General features: G+C 49.6%; 1 long non-coding RNA gene across 10 annotated transcripts in view; it reads left to right on the forward strand.

Moving 5' to 3' along the window:
• LOC102899185 overlaps window positions 1-16124 on the forward strand; it is a 61140-nt gene that overhangs the window by 3516 nt on the left and 41500 nt on the right. For 7 of the 10 annotated variants that reach the window (XR_006589481.1, XR_002738028.2, XR_006589479.1 and 4 more), the window contains 5 exons: window positions 3903-3990; window positions 9976-10043; window positions 12077-12222; window positions 12369-12575; window positions 14959-15115. This is a non-coding gene — a long non-coding RNA (uncharacterized LOC102899185). The remainder of the gene's footprint in view (window positions 1-3902; window positions 3991-9975; window positions 10044-12076; window positions 12223-12368; window positions 12576-14958; window positions 15116-16124) is intronic. The other 3 variants (XR_002738029.2, XR_002738026.2, XR_002738032.2) reach the window with 3 other exon arrangements.

Consider the following 16124-nt stretch of genomic DNA (forward strand, 5'->3'; position numbering starts at 1 on the left):
AGGTGTGCTAGATTGTTGGGGCTGCTGATTGGGTCTGTCCCCAAGGCCTTCCCACTCCCTTCTTCATTGATTAGACTTTCTTAGCCAGGGGAGCAGATGCCCTTGTGTCTCCCAACTCATGCCCTCGGACCACTTCCAATGGTGGTGTTGGACAGTTCAGTTCCACCCCAAGCAACCGCCACCTGGCCTCGAAGTGCTGGAAGCTGGTTCAGCCCTTGCACAGGGCAGCCTGGAAGGGCAGGGGTAGGGTAGGGGCAATCCTTAACCACTGGGGAACAAGGATAGGCGGAGAAGTATTTCAGCCTCCGGTCCTTCAGGGCTCAATCCTGCAGTGTATTCCACATGGCATCCGGTGCTAAGCAGCCCAATAACTCACCCTTCACTGGCTTTCCCGCCACCCCATTTTACTCTCCTCATGCCAACTTCCTGCAATCACCTCCCCAGGGGATTCCCTGCATCCCGGTTGTCTCCCGCTCTGCTTTCTGGGAAAAGCAAGCTCAGATACCACGGGGGCACCGGACTTGGCAAAAGTGATTGGTCTAAAAGACAGTGGTGTCACCCAAGCAGGCCAATCAGAATCCTTCCCTGGGAGAACAGCCCCTCTTTTGTGGGGGCTGCTGAGGTTGCCAGGGCCAAGTGCTTGGGCGATGGAGAAGACTATGGCTGTGTGAGAGAGAGCGGGGCTGTGGTGAAAAGAGGAGAGACGAGCAGGAGCAAGAGAGGGCTGGGGAGAGTCTTGGTGTCCTGAGCCCCTCGTGTGAGCTCCAGGGGTTCCCCCGTTCCTGTTGCTTTTCCCCAGCGCTGGATCCCCGGAGCCTTCCCAGCAACAGAGGCAGCAAATGTCCCAAAGTTGGTGTGAACTGGGATTCTGTTCCTTGCAACTGGGAGAGGCTTAGCTGGTAGCATGCTTCTGCGTCTCCCAGGGGAATAACTCCTTGAGCTCCTGGAGTCTCCGCCTTTGCTTAGATCCTAGGACAGTGCCTAACGGCATCAGGTGCTGGGGAAACTGGGCCCAACGGATGAATGCATGGATGCTAGTGGCCCATCACGTATGCCTTTGCCGCTTTTTCTCCCTGCCGTCGGTTGGCCTATCTACAAGAGCCTGTTTTCCTGTGAAATGGGAGAAGATAATTAACCTTTTGATTGTGTAGAAATTAAGGGTAAAAAATTGACTGGAGGATTCAGATCCCTTGTTTGAAGAGAAAAGGTAGGGCAATGGAAAGGAACTAAGCGTACTTAGTATTTACTTGCACACCAGATTAGATACATTATTTCGTAAAAGTTTTACAACAACCCCACAGAGTGGGTATCATGCCTATCCTAAAACTGTGTAGACTAAGGCATGGGGTAGTCAACACTCTGCCTGAACTTTTACAAACAGTAATCATTACACCCAGGGTTTGATTGAAGCCATCCTAATAGATGTCTGGGGGTAGCTTGCTGTGGTTGTAATTTGTGTTTCTTTCTTTCTTTCTTTCTTTCTTTCTTTCTTTCTTTCTTTCTTTCTTTCTTTCTTTCTTTCTTTCTTTCTTTTTTAACGTTTATTTATTTTTGAGACAGAGAGAGAGACAGAGCATGAACGGGGGAGGAGCAGAGAGAGAGGGAGACACAGAATCCGAAGCAGGCTCCAGGCTCTGAGCCATCAGCCCAGAGCCTGACGCGGGGCTCGAACTCACGGACTGCGAGATCGCGAGATCGTGACCTGAGCTGAAGTCGGACACTTAACCGACTGAGCCACCCAGGCGCCCCTCTTTTTTTTTTTTTTTTTTACTTTAATTTATTTTTGACAGAGAGGGAGAGACAGAGCATGAGTGGGGGAGGGGCAGAGAGAGGGAGACACAGAATCCGAAGCAGGCTCCAGGCTCCCAGCTGTCAGCACAGAACCTGACGCGGGGCTCGAACCCATGGACCGCGAGATCATGACCTGAGCCACCCAGGCGCCCCTTAATTTGCATTTCTTAACGTCAAGGGTCTTTTCATGCACTGATTTGCCCTTTGTATCTCTTGTGTGGTAAATGTTTGTAAATTTTTTTTTATCCATTTAAAAAATTGATTGTTTATTGGGTTGGTTTTTATTGGCTTGTTATTGAGTTTTGAGAGTTCTTTTTATATTCTGGATACCAATCCTTTTTTTTTTTTTTTAATGTTTATTTTTGAGGGAGAGAGCATGCAAGATTCGGGGTGGGCAATGAGACAGGGGGACAGAGGATCCAAAGCGGGCTCTGCACTGACAGCAGCAAGCCCAACGCAAACTCACAAACTGTGAGGTCACAACCTGAGCTGAAGTTGGACACTTAACCAACTGAGCCACCCAGGCGCCCCTGGATACCAGTCCTTAAAAAAAAAAATTTAGGGGCGCCTGGGTGGCTCAGTTGGTTAAGCGGCCTACTTCGGCTCAGGTCATGATCTCGCGGTCCGTGAGTTCGAGCCCCTCGTCGGGCTCTGTGCTGACAGCTCAGAGCCTGGAACCTGTTTCGGATTCTGTGTCTTCCTCTCTCTGACCCCCACCCCCACCCCCCCGTTCATGCTCTGTCTCTCTCTGTCTCAAAAATAAATAAACATTAAAAAAAATTTAAAAGAAAAAATTTATTTTTAAGTAATCTCTACACCCAACTTGGGGCTGGAACTCACGACCTCGAGACCAGGAGTTGTGTGCTCCACTGACTCAGCCAGCCAGGCACCTCTGGATACCAGTCCTTTATTAGATACGATATATGCTTGGCAGATATTTTCTCTCAGCCCTTTGCTTGCCTCTTCATTTTCATGATAGTGTCTCTTGAATGGCAGAAGGTTTTTATTTTGATATGGTTCAACTGATCAATTTTTTTTCTTTTATGCTTAAGTCTTTTTGTGCCCTCGATCCAGAATTTGAACCCAGATCTGTGAGCCCCAAAGTCCTTCCTCTTATTACATTTAGGTAGTGCTTCCTCAAAAATCTATCTTTAGACCCGTTCCAGGTGGGTACCACCTGAATCCTTCAAGGAGCTTGCTAAAAATACCGAGTCCTGAGTCCTCACCGCAGGGAATCTGCTTCTGTGGTCCCAGCTTGATTCGGGAATCTGTATATTTAACAATTTCCTGTGACTGGGTGATCAGCTAGATGTGGGATGGGTTTAATGCAGGGCTCTTGGCATCCCTGAGCCTTTAATAAACTTGTTCATTTCTTGGCTTCCAGCTGGGTCCTGCAAAGTGTTGCTGAAGGTGGCATTTCTTGGTCTGTTTCTTACTGTGCCCCCTCTCCTTCCCCTCCCCCTCCCCCAGCTCCCGAGCACAGTCAACATTCATCAGTGGATCAAGACACGCTTTTGAACTAACCTACCTACCCTCCACCAGTCGGGGGGAGAGGCAGCCCCATCCCACAGCTGGCACTAAGTGGAACCAAGTAGAAACTATAATTACTGACCTTGGTATGAAGTGCTTGTGTGCACCCCCCTCAAGCTGTGGGCGGCCACTTAAGTTGGTTTCCTCAACCTTCAGCCCAGCCGGAGGGTTCCCCACCTGGAGAGACTGTTATTTTAAAGTACCTCCAAGATTGGCTTATTGGACTGGAGAAGGACACTTGTGCAAGCGAACAGCTGTGCCAGCCTCCAAATAAAAGAAAACCATATTCACGTGCGGTAGGTGGGCCAGAGAAATGGAGTCTGTTTTGGTTTAAGAGCCAAAACACATGTCTAGAGCTTTTAGCAACTTTTCTGGTATGTGAGATCGTGTGACCTGCTTTCCCTGAGCAGTTGGAATTCTTAGGGGGCAGAAGTGAAGTTCACCTTCAAACCATGGGCACCAAAAAGGGCAGCAGGTCAGGGAACTGAGATCTGTTGAACCCCTACTCTAGCCAGGTCTTTATATTTTATTCGATCCTTTCAATAACTCATAAGGTCGATATTATTATTCATGTTTTACAGACGGGGGAAACTGAGGCCCAGAGAGGTTCTAGAACTGCCAGAAAGCGCTGGATCCAGGATACAGAACATTAGCTAAAGCTGAGCTATGGTAAGAAAGAGGCCTCCACATACAGCTCGAAGGTGTTGATGTTTATTTCTTTCTCATCTAACAGTCCCAGATCAGTAGGAAAGCCCTGCCCCAGGCAGTCACTCAGGGACCCGGGATCCCACCATCTGTCAATTCACAGGTTCCTACAACTGGAGTTGGCCAACTTTTTCTCTAAAGAGCCAGAGAGGGAGCATTTTAGGCTATGCCAGATGTATGGTCTCTGTCCTTGCCATGCAACTCTGTTGTATCATGAGAGCCGCCATAGACAATACGTAAATGAACGGATGTGGCTGTGTTTCAATAAAACTTTATTTACAAAAACAGTCCACAGACTGGATTTGGCCCAGAGGCCATGGTTTGCTCACGGCTACCCTAGAATAGTGGTTCTCAAAGTGTAGTCCTAGGGAACCAGCAGCATCAGCAGCATCTGAAAACCTGTTAGAAATGCAACCTCTTTTTTTTTTAATGTTTATTTATTTTTGAAAGAATAAGAGAGAGAGAGAGAGAGCACAAACGCACGAGTGTGAGGGGCAGAGAGAGAGGAAGAGAGAATCCCAAGCAGGCTCTGTGCTGTTAGTGCAGAGCCTGACATGGGGCTCGAACCCACGAACCAAGAGATCATAACCTGAGCTGAAATCAAGAGTCAGACGCTTAACCGACTGAGACACCCAGGCACCCCCAGAAATGCAACTTCTGAAACCAATCCCCCAGACCTATTGAATTAGAAGCTTTGGGGGGTGGGGGCGCCTGGATGGCTCAGTTGGTTAAGCATCCGACCTCGACTCAGGTCACAATCTCACGGTTTGTGGGTTCAAGTCCCATATTGGGCTCTGTGCTGACAGCTCGGAGCCTGGAGCCTGCTTCAGGTTCTGTGTCTCCCTCTCTCTCTGCCCCTCCCCTGCTCATGCTTTCTTGCTCTCTCTCAAAAAATAAACAAAACATTTAAAAAAATTATCAAAAGAATAAAAAAGAAACTTTGGAGGTAGATCCCAGGAATCTGTTTTTTTAACAAGCCCTCCAGGTGATTCTCAATGCATGTCGAAGTTTAAGAACCTCTGTTTTAGAGCCCTCTCAGGCCTGCTTCACATGAGCACCACCTAGGGAGCTTTCAAGGCTCTTCAGTGCCCAGGCAATTACACTGGACCCTCTGGGATGGGATGCAGGCACCCGCATTATGAAAGCTCCCTGGCTGCGTCTCAGGTACGGCCGGTGTGGAGAAGTACCGTCCTCGAGCACCGTCACCCTCTGCGCGGTCAGAGATGGTTGGCAACCCGACCTGTGACACAGCCGCCTCTCCGAGGGGCATACCCGGTGCTCCCCGAGGTCTGGGGTTTGGTTTCTCCTTTTGTCTTATCTCTCAACCCCTCTACACCCTGGTCCCTTCCTGGGGCCCCTGTCTGGGGCTTCATGATAGGGAGGATCTTGGTTCCAGGCTAACCCTTCTCTGGCAGGAGTGGGGCAGGAAGAGTGGATGACTCAGTGGCAGGTGAGAGGGTGTGGAACGGAAAGAAAGCAGGAGGTAGAGAACCAGGAGAGGGAGGCAGGAGGAGAACTTGGGTATGGAGGCAACTAGCACGGTGGGCTGTCCCTGGAGCTCAGCGAAGGCCAGTTCCCCTCCCTGCCCCTGCTATGTGGTGACAAAGAGCAGTATCCTGGTATCCCCAGGTCTTCCTTTATACACGCCTACATGGCACTTACTGTTTGCCTGGAAGCACGCTACGTGCTTTCCGTCAGTTAACTCATCGTATCCCCGCAGCAACCCTCTGGGGTAGGGACTATCATCACTCCCATTTTATAGATGGTGAGACTGAGGCTTTAAGAGGTTGAGGTGATTTACACAAGGTTACATAGGTGGTAAGCAGTAGAGATGGGATTCAACTCAGAGACTCCGGCCCCGGAGCTGAGCTGTTGGCCACCATGCTACCTCTCTTCGCCACAGACACGTGGTATTATTATTCCCATTTCACAGATGGAAGCATTCCCGCAGTAACCTGCTCCAGATTCACAGAGCCAGGAGGCGGTGGAGGCGGGATTTGAACCCAGCTGTCTCCACCACCAAAGCCCTTGCATTTGCCAGTTTGCCCCACGGCCTGCTTTCGGCTCCCCTCCCGCCTCCCTTCCATCCGTCCATCCATCCGGCATATTCTGGGTTCGCACGTGTGCGGCTGACTCACGGGGGAGCAGGGGAGCCCATCCTCCGGAGTGGGAAGGCAGACTTTATTTCTGTTCAGAGCTGTCTCGGGTTGGCGCTGGGAGAGCTGCCAAACCCAGCTGACACATTTCCCCCCGGCCAAAGCTGCCGAGTGGGTGGGCAGCCCCGGGGGACCCCGGGGGGCCGTGACACCAGCTCCTCAGATGAGCCTCAGCACCCGGGGGAGAGCAGGCATGCCTGCTTCATCTGCCTTAGCTACAATCTCTTTCCCTCAGGGGATTTACTGGTTCCAGTTGCTACACTGTCTTTCTCACTTCCTCTCTGCTCTGGTCCGGAGCCAAAAGAAACCACAAGAAACCATTTGATCCAGGCTCTCCTTTAGGCAACCAAGGTAATCCTGGTTGTTCCCATTTTACAGATTCAGTAAGTGAAGCTAGCTGTGGCTCCTAATTGAATTGTCCTCTTTCCAACAGCCCTGTGATTTGCCAAATGTCCCTGATGGTAAGAGTCACCTAGGGGTGCTTGTCAACTACCTAGATCCCGAGTCCTCTGCTCTGGAAATTCCAAAGCAGGAGGTTAGAGCTGAGGTCCAGGAGTGTGCCTGTTAACAGGGTGATTCTCTCATCACCAGGGACCCCTGTTGGGTGTGGGGATTCTCCCCCATTTCAGGTGCAAGAACTGGGCCGGCTCTGTCTCAGCTAGGCCCAAAATTGTAGTAATTGCCCCCCTGAAACTTGGATGAGTCTTGTGGGTTTAGCTGCTCACTTGGCAACATTTCCCTCCCCACCCAATTTCAGGAAATCAGGAAGGAACTCGTAGGATGGTGTGGATGGTACCTCTGTCCTCTCTGGCCAGTTCTGCTGTGTCCTCCAGAGGAGGTTTTCGAGGGTCATTGGAGATCTCCCAAGTGTCCTCAGATAGAGGATACCTTATCCCCACCTCAGCCAACCTTCCCGATACCGAGGGATTCCCTACTTGCTAGAGGTCCCTGGTCCATTTGTTTCTGGACTGGGCAGGAAAAGGCAAAAGACATTGGAGGGAGGAGTTTGTTTCTCAAGGTGTGATGGGTTTAAAATATGAATGGGAATTCTTTGATACTCCGTCCTGTAGAGATGGAACCTGGTTCCCCGTTCCTTGAGTGTGGATGGACTTAGTGACTTCTTTCTAATGCATAGAATAAAGTGGAAAAGGCGATATTCAACTTCTGAAACTAGGTCACAAAAAGGACTGTGCCTGCCTTCTCTTTCTTGGATTACTGTGTGGAGGAAAGCCAGCCGCCAGGTTGTAAGGACGATCAAGAAGGCCAGTGGAGGGTCGCCTGGGGTGGCTCAGTCGGTTAAGCATCTGACTTCAGCTTAAGTCATGATCTCATGACTGGTGAGTTTGACCCCGCGTCAGGCTCTGTGCTGACAGCCTGGAGCTTGCTTCGGGTTCTGTGTCTCCCTCTCTTTCTAACCCAACCCCACTTGTACTCTGTTTCCCTCTCTCTCTCTCTCTCTCTCTTGAAAATAAATAATAAACATTAAAAAAAAAAAAAAAGAAACCCAATGGAGAGATATATCCATTTCCTGTACAGAGTTCCTAAAACCCTTGTAATTTTTTTTTTGAGGTGGGGAGGGGGCAGAGAGAGAGGAAGAGAGAGAATCTTAAGCAATTTTCACACCCAGCATGGAGCCTTACTCAGGGCTTGATCTCATGACTATGAGATCGTGACCTGAGCTGAAATCAAGAGTTGAACACTTAACGGAGCCACTCAAGTGCCCCTAACCCTTGTAATTTCTTTTAAAAATCATTTATTTATTTTGAGAGAGAGAGAGAGAGCATGAGTGAGGGAGGGGCAGAGAGAGAAGGAGAGAAAATCCCAAGCAGGCTCTACGCTGTCAGCGCAGAGCCTGATTTAGGGCTCAACCCCACAACTGTGAGATCATGAGCTGAGCTGAAATCAAGGGTTGGTCACTTAACCAACTGAGCCACCCAGGAGCCTCAACCCTTGTAGTTTTTTAGGTGGTAAGAGCACTAGGAGCATCTTTGGTTCTAATATTTGGTCTTCGTCCCTGGTTCCTGACACAGAGCTCCTAAATCTCTTGGAATTTCCCGGGTGACAGGACTGTCTTTTGTTTTAATGAAGTGACTCTTGGTAGGGCTCCTGGATGGTTTTAGGATGGGAGCTGGTCATCAGAAAGACTAAACCATGATTTGGAGCTTACAACTTTCAGCTCTCCCTCCATCCTCTCGGAAGGGAAGAGGAACACATTGACTCGATGATTGGTCATGCCTATGCGATGGAGACTCCATAAAAATCCCCAAAGCATGGGGTTCAGAGAGCTTCCAGATTGGTGCATACAATCCATGTGCCAGGGGGGTGGTGTACCCCACCTCCATGGGGACAGAAACTCTTGTGCTCCAGATTCTTCTGGACCTCACCCTATATACCTTTGCTTCTACCTGTCCATCTGTATCCTTTATATCATCTTTTATTATATAACAAATGGGTAAACCTAAGTGTTACCCTGAGTTATGTGGGCCATTCTAGCAAATTATTGAACCAAAGAAGGTGATCGTGGGAACACCAATTTATGGCCAGTTGGTCGGAAGTGTGGTGACAACCTGGGACTTACAATTGGCATCTGGAGTGGGGGGGTGGGGGAAGCAGTCTTGTGGGTCTGAGCCCTCAACCTGTGGGATCTGAGGCTACCTCCAGGTAGTGTCAGAACTGAGTTAAAGTGTAGGACTCTCGCTGGTGTTGGGGAATTGCCTGATGTGTGGAAAATAATTCCCACCCAGGAGTGAAGTGTGGTCATGTGAGAACAAGGGAGAAACTCAGGAGTGTTTTCCATACAGTTGTTTTGAGCTACTAAGTTTCGTGTGATTTTTAAAAACACATCAATAAACAACTGCAGGAAGCTTCTTGCAAGCCCCACCCTCTTCCTGAAGAACCCGGTGGGCTCCTTGGTACTTGTGAGGAGGCGAGCCTCCTCCTGCCATTCAAGACCATCAAATTCTACGGCACCCTCCCCACCAGCCTCTCTCCGAGTGGTTTGAGTCTAGGCTTCTCAGGCCTCCTCGGGATGAACCCCCCTCTGTAGACACCCTCACTCCCCTGCGCCCATCTCTCACAGTAGGAGTACCGGAAAGGCAGATGGATGGGGTGTCTGCACAGCTTGAGGGGCAAGGTGTGGGGACAGGCAGATAGGGCAAGCCCCAGGAAGGACAGATGGACAAGCATCCAGCTCTCCCCTTTCCTGAATGGCCACAGGAGGAATGAGGTCGCCGCCCCATGCCTCTCGCAGAGATGCTGAGAGTGTGAATGAGAACAGCTTGTGAGGGGCTCTGACGAAGCGGCCTGGTGAGGAGACCTTTTGTAACCTTCCGGACCTGGCATTGAACCAGAGGACACATCACATGACCCAAGTTACTATGCCCTTTGAGCTTTCTTGGCTCACATCCCAAATGTTCTTACATTCTGCAGGGACTCTTTAATCTGGTGAGGGATATGGATGTGTCTGGGGAGGGCGTGAAGGTTCTGAGATGCAGCGGGTGGGTTAAACCTCACGGGTATGTGCCCCTGTACCATTTCCCCCCTAGGATGTCTACAGCTCCTGAAAGGGGACTGGGACCCAGAAAAGGGTCTAACTTGGTGCTGGGCTATCCAGACTGGCCCCACATTGATGTTTACTCCCAGCAAATCTGGTTCTGTGTTTAAGGGCTGTCGGCATTCACCCTGAAGAAGTACTGCCCTCTTCACTCTGCATCCCTAATACTCAACCTGCTTCGGGAGGTTTGAGATCAAACCGGCCAAGCAGGTGCACCCTCTGTCCTTCTCTTCCTCCCAGGCAGACCTCGGTTTCCTTGTACCTAAAAGCGGACCAGCCTTATGTTACAGCCACAGCCCAGGCTGCAGGTAATATCCCCAGCAACAGGGAAATCCTCTGCTCCCTGCATATATCTTGCATCTTGGCAGGCCCTTCTCAGGGATTTTGTTTACATTTTAATTTAACTGCATGGGCTTCTGCTCGTATAGGAGTTTTCATATTTCTTGGACCTGAACGCGATTTTCTAACGTGACCTACCAACAGCATTGTTCACCTGCTAATGGCAGTGATCATGGCAAAACGGCTTCTGTCTTGGTCTTATCTACATTCCTCCTCAATCCTTGTAATCCTGAAAGCTGATCTCAGTACGCTCATGAAAACCAAGAGCAGCGAAGAGGGAGGTTTCCGCAAGGGTTGTTTACCTTGTTTCGTTTACCTTGTTTCGTTTTGTTTTATTTACATTGTAATAAGTTCCTGAAAGTGTCTGTGAAAACCAAATGTACCAAAGTTGGGCCATGGCCTTATGTTATACAAGAGGCAGTGTGCCCTACCGGTTAAGTGCATAACCATAGATCTCGGTGCCATGGGCATAGACCTGCCGCTTGCCATGGCCGAGAGAACTCTCTGTGCTTCAGTTTTCTGAAAACGGGAATGTTTATAGTAACTACCTTGCAGGGTTCTTGTGCAAATTAAGTGAATTAATATATTGAAAGCACTAGAACAGGGTCTCTTATCCATGGTATGAGTTAGCAATTATTGTTGTATGTCCTAGAGTGGGTTCTATACTCAGCTGAAAAAAAAGATTGGTGCCCTAATTATATTTTACCCCTGATGTAATCACTGATGATCGATTCCTTTTTTTAAGAAATTTTTTTTAATGTTTATTTATATTAGAGAGAGAGAAAGAGAGAGAGACAGGGTGTGAGTAGGGGAGGGGCAGAGAGAGGAAGATACAGAATATGAAGCAGGCTCCAGGCTCTGAGCTGTCAGCACAGAGCCTGATGCAGGGCTCGAACTCGTGAACTGTGAGATTGTGACCTGAAGTGGGATGCTGAACTGACTGAGCCACCCAGGTGCCCCTAATCCTTTTTTAAAAGTTTATTTCTTTTTTTTTTTTTTTTTTTTTGGAGAGAGAGAGAGCGAGAGCACGTGCATGTGTGCGTGCACGTGTGTGCATGAGAGGGGGAGGGGGAGAGAGAGAGAGAGAGAGAGAGAGAGAGAGAGAATCCCAAGCAGGCTCCATGCTCTCAGCACAAAGCTCGAAGCGGGGCTCCATCTCATGAACCATGAGGTCATGACCTGAGCTGAAATCAAGAGTCCGACGCTTAACTGGCTGAGCCACCCTAGCGTCCCACCGACGATCTATTTCTGAGGCTTCGTTTTCTATCTCTCACAAGCGAATCCAGTCGGCCAGCTCCGGATCGATGCACACTCAGCGAAAGCTAAAGGTTTTGCGGCTTTCAGCCACCTGATGACTTTCATTTTAGTTCCAATTGTATCAAGTTTGTGAAACCTCTGTTTGTTACTAGTAACACTTGCACTTTTATTCTCCTGTTTTTGCTCATTCTTTGTACCAACGAACACAACAACATATTCAAACAATTACGCCAGCACGGCGTATGGCACGGGCCAAATGGAGTGGCAGCGCTTCCAAAAGGGGACTGTGGCTGATGGCTTGTGTCACCTTATGATATGTCAGTATGTTTGCTGGTAGATGTACAAAAGCTCGAGTTTGGTGAAGGGAAACCAATTTAGGAATGTTGAAGTCCATTATGACGGTGACAATGGTTCAGAAGCCAAGGACCATTGAGGCTGGGACATATGGCTGGGTTTGGGTCATGATCTACTTGTTGAAAGGACAGTTGTGACCATGAAGTTGGAGACAGTCATCCTTCACCTGAAAAGCAGACCCATTCCGAGAGAGCTGGCTATAAAGCAACCATTCATAAGGCGAATCATGTTTTTGTTTGTTTAAATTCCATTGTGAAGTTAAGCTGGTCTTCTATAGGGAAATGGATGGCTTTGACGGGTTTGGTGATGGGGCCAGGTCTATGTCATGCTGAGATTGTAGGGTCAGAGAGATTTAAGAATACTTTTAATAATTACCTGTTCCTTCCTGTAGCAGAAGCTTAAATGGAATCGTGAGTTCTGCCACGTACTCTGCTTCAGAAGTTCCGGGGAGCAGAGGACACTCGAGGTCGCATCCTCAGTGTGGCCTGGATCCTTCTCCCCTTTTGTTCTCCTGGAGAACGTCTTGCAGTATAGCTGGTAACTCACTAACATCTTCATTTCTTTAGCCCACATTTCTTTGTTTCGTTTTGCGACTGGGGTGAGTGAGACAGCTTTGGAATTCGTCACTCTCCTTACAGTTGGGGTTTATGTAATCTCAGTATTCTCCTCACTTTGGTGGCTAGATCCTGGATGTCGGAGAGGTCACATGTGACTCTGAGCAGTATGTCTGGTGTGGAGGCGTAAGAGAGGCCTGATGCCCACGGAGGATTTCACGTGTTAACAGGATGGCCCTGTACACAGAAGCAACCAAGGGCCCCAGCACGGGGACACCAGCACCGGATAGCACCTCATAAGGACAAGACACTGAATTTCTCCTTTGCCCTCTCATGGTAAGGCCCTCGACTTTTTAATTCTGGGTATTGACCAAGCTTCTACAGGTCAGCTTGGCTGCCATTGTCCCTGTATGATTCTGGGTTCTGGAGGTTCTGGAGACAGAGGACAGCCCGGTCTTGTGGTCCTGGCCAGGTCACGATTTCCTCATTGACCTGTCATCATTACACTTCCTGAGTCTCTTCGGGCTTCCCCGGCCCAGAGGACCTCACAGTCTCATCCAGTCTTTGGGTTAGGCAGTTCCGGGAGCTCATGCCTACCTCCTCTCTGCCAGCCTCGGGTACAGTTATCATAGTTGACAGAGCAGGATGCCTGTCACAGTCCACTGGTGGGGATGGGCACTCAATATGTGCTGTGCTTCCCTTTGAAAGCACCTTAACTCAAGAATTCTAGAAAACAAGCCATTGCCTACCGTTATCAATCCTAGAAGCTCCTATTTTCGTCAAGTTAATTTACTTCAAAGAAGGTGTGATAAAATTGCTCAGACCCACTCGGAGATCCATTATAAGGGGGTCTGGCATCGAAGAATTTTTTTTATTTTCCTGATTATAAAAGCAATACGTGCTCATTCCAAAAACTTAAGAAAATGCAGCAAGATACATAAGAAGAAAGAAATTCTCCCAGAATCTTCTCTCTTAGAAATAACTACTATTAGCATTTAATGTGCCACCCTTTTTTCTGCGCACAGCTATATATAAAATTCGGCGGGACTTCATACACAGTTTTGCATTTTGCTTCATTTCACTTTGTACAACCAGTGCATTTCCCCATTTCATTATCTATGCTCCAAAAACACCATTTTAATGACCGCATAATATTTCATTGTCTGGTTGCTGCAGAATTTAGTCAGCCAATTCTCTATTTGTAGGCACCCAGGCAGTTTCCCATTTTTAATGGTTATAAATGATGCTGTGGTGAATATTCTTGTCCAGGAAATCTTTATCTGGGTTTCTGATAGTTTCCTGGGAAGAAATTCCCAGAAGGGAAATCACAGAGTCTCAGCTCTGCTGTGCGGTACCTCTGTCCTCACTTAAAGATGCCGGGGGAGGTGAGTGGCTCCTGTCACCCCCAGTGGGTGGACTTCACTGCCTTTGAGGCCCAGCCTGCAGGATCTCTGTGAGCCCAGGGGAAGGTGCAGAAGGGCCCTGCATCCTCCCCGGGGCCATTACCTGAATCCACTCCATGCAAAGCAGGACATCCCCCTGCAGGAATCACTTCGTAATTGACTTAGAGACTAAAGCATATTTAATTAACCATGGAAACCCTCCCAGCCATCTGCCTCTGTTTTTATTTTGAGGAAGAAGGCAGATCTTACTTCCTTCAGCTCCCTCTTTTTGGGGATGGAGCTCATTTCCAGTATCTTGGTTCTTGTGTAGAGCACGGGCCTGCTCCACTGGTGGTGGCCCAAAGTGGCAGAACCATGGGTTTAGCCTGAAGTGGCAGGCCAGGTCAGAGGTCATGCAGGCCTCAGGTTTAGCCTGAGGGGGCAAGGCCAAGGCAGCACCTGCTCTGGCAGAGAACTGGACATTTGCCAGTCCCAGCCTCTGCCTCTTGGCTGCTGGCCTAAAATCACAGGCATTCATACTGGAAGGTGCCTTAGAGGAAAAGGCCAAAGCTCTCATTTCTCAGGTGAGGAAACAGGGCTGGAGACCCTCAGGGCATGCTCAGGGACACGGAGTCTGAGACTCTGTTTCTTTGCTCCTTTGCTGCACCCTCGAGGGAGGGGGTATGGCTTTGATTTCAGCTACACTCTATGGGCAGGGACTCAAAGGGGATCCTAAGGGCTATAATGGCCCACAATGTCCAAGCAGTTTAAAATGTGCAAAACGCATTCCCACAGCACGTCTTGCTGGATGGACACTCACCCAGCCCCTGCGGGCAAGGGAGACTAGGGAGGTCATGTGACTTGCCTGCAGACACATGGCTGATGAGCCAGTGTGGAGGCTGATGGAAACACTAAGTGCTTTGATCTGAATTGCTAATATGTCCAAATGCCTTTTATTTGCATGGTGTTCCTCAGAGGGCCCTGGCGGTGAGCTCACTGAGGAAGGGTCTGATGGAACATTCGCCCACTTGTCACTCATGACATCACCTCCTCCAGGAAACCTTCCTAGGCTCTCTCCCCCCAGCTACCCGCGCCCCCCCCCCACCCCATCCAGGGTGGGTTGGGAGGGAGGACTGGTTCTCTGCCCCTTTGTCACCCCACACGTACCCCAATATTCCCTAAGGCTCTAAACTTCACACTGTAACCCCAGCTCTAGCCAAGGGCGTGGCTGACACTGGTCGGTCAGTAAATGATATTGAGTTTAATGAGACTGAATATAGACCCAGGTGTGATTGCTCCGGTAGCTTTCCTTCCCCCCTTCCCTTTCACTTTGGCAGGAAGTCATCTGCGATCCCTCCGGGGGTGAGTATTGTGTGTGCCCTGAGATGGTCCCTGAGGGCGGCCATATGGACCCGCGTGCTGCCAGGCTGGCTGTGTGCCCCAGATCCTGAGCTGTCGGTGGAGACAGGGGTCGAGCCCAGAGACCCCAGCCAGGTAAAACTACCTTTTGATAGATATGCTGATGGGTCTGGGAGGGGCACTCAGGAACGTAGGCCACTAGGTGGCCTTGTGCTTTTTGGGCAAGTCATTTCCACCCTCCTCTGGCGATAAGGCAGTTCGACTGGACCCTTCCATCTCTGATGTTGCACATCCCGTGACTCTATAATGACCCCTGTCAGAAGCCATCCTGCGGGATGAGGACAGGGGTGAAAAGATAGCGAGTCAACTCCAACCAGCGGTCAGGACGCCGGACCTGCTAACCAACTGCAACGCTTCCTACATACCCAAGGCTCAAGTCAAACAGAAAAGCACAAAGCTCCTGGATCCACTTTAACATCCCTGCGAGGCTGAAAATCTCCCTCCTTTTTAAGCTGTAAAAGATGTGCTCCCTGAGACAGATGCCCTCATCTTTAATCATTTTCCACCGTCTCCAGCCACAAGCAGCCTGAAAGGTGATGAATTAGGACTCTGTAGATAGGTTTTCCTCCAGAGCCACATGTTAAACCCAAAGCAGGTCCTGGCTCCGCTGAAATCAGATGAGCCAAGAAAAGCCCTCGGTGGCAGAGCGCTGGGGTCCCCCGACCCGGAGGCACGCGGCGGTCTCCCCCAGCGCCACCCGCCTGGGCGTCTGCGCGCCACCTGGGCTGGCTCTTCTCTGAAATACGGTAAAACGAGGGTGGAGAACTCATTGTTTTCTATCAAGGGCATGGCCCATGGAATGGAAAAATCAATCAGTGGAGGAAGATGAAAGTAAAATGCAGCTTCATTCTCTCTCCTTGGGGAGAGAGAAAGAGAAAAGGTTACAGTCATTTGCTTTTACAAATCAGGAATGGGGAGCATGCAACTCTCTCTCTGGCAAACACAACCCCGAATAAAAACACACCGCGGGTCCATACTGTGGCCAGTTACTGAGCGAGGCTGAAGGGGAGGGGGACAGAGAGGTTCCAGGAATGGGGGAGGGGGAGAGCCGCTGAGTCAGAAACAGGCGAGGAGGAATAAGGCG

This window comes from Felis catus, chromosome E1 (assembly GCF_018350175.1).
Source record: "Felis catus isolate Fca126 chromosome E1, F.catus_Fca126_mat1.0, whole genome shotgun sequence".
Lineage (NCBI taxonomy): Eukaryota > Metazoa > Chordata > Mammalia > Carnivora > Felidae > Felis > Felis catus.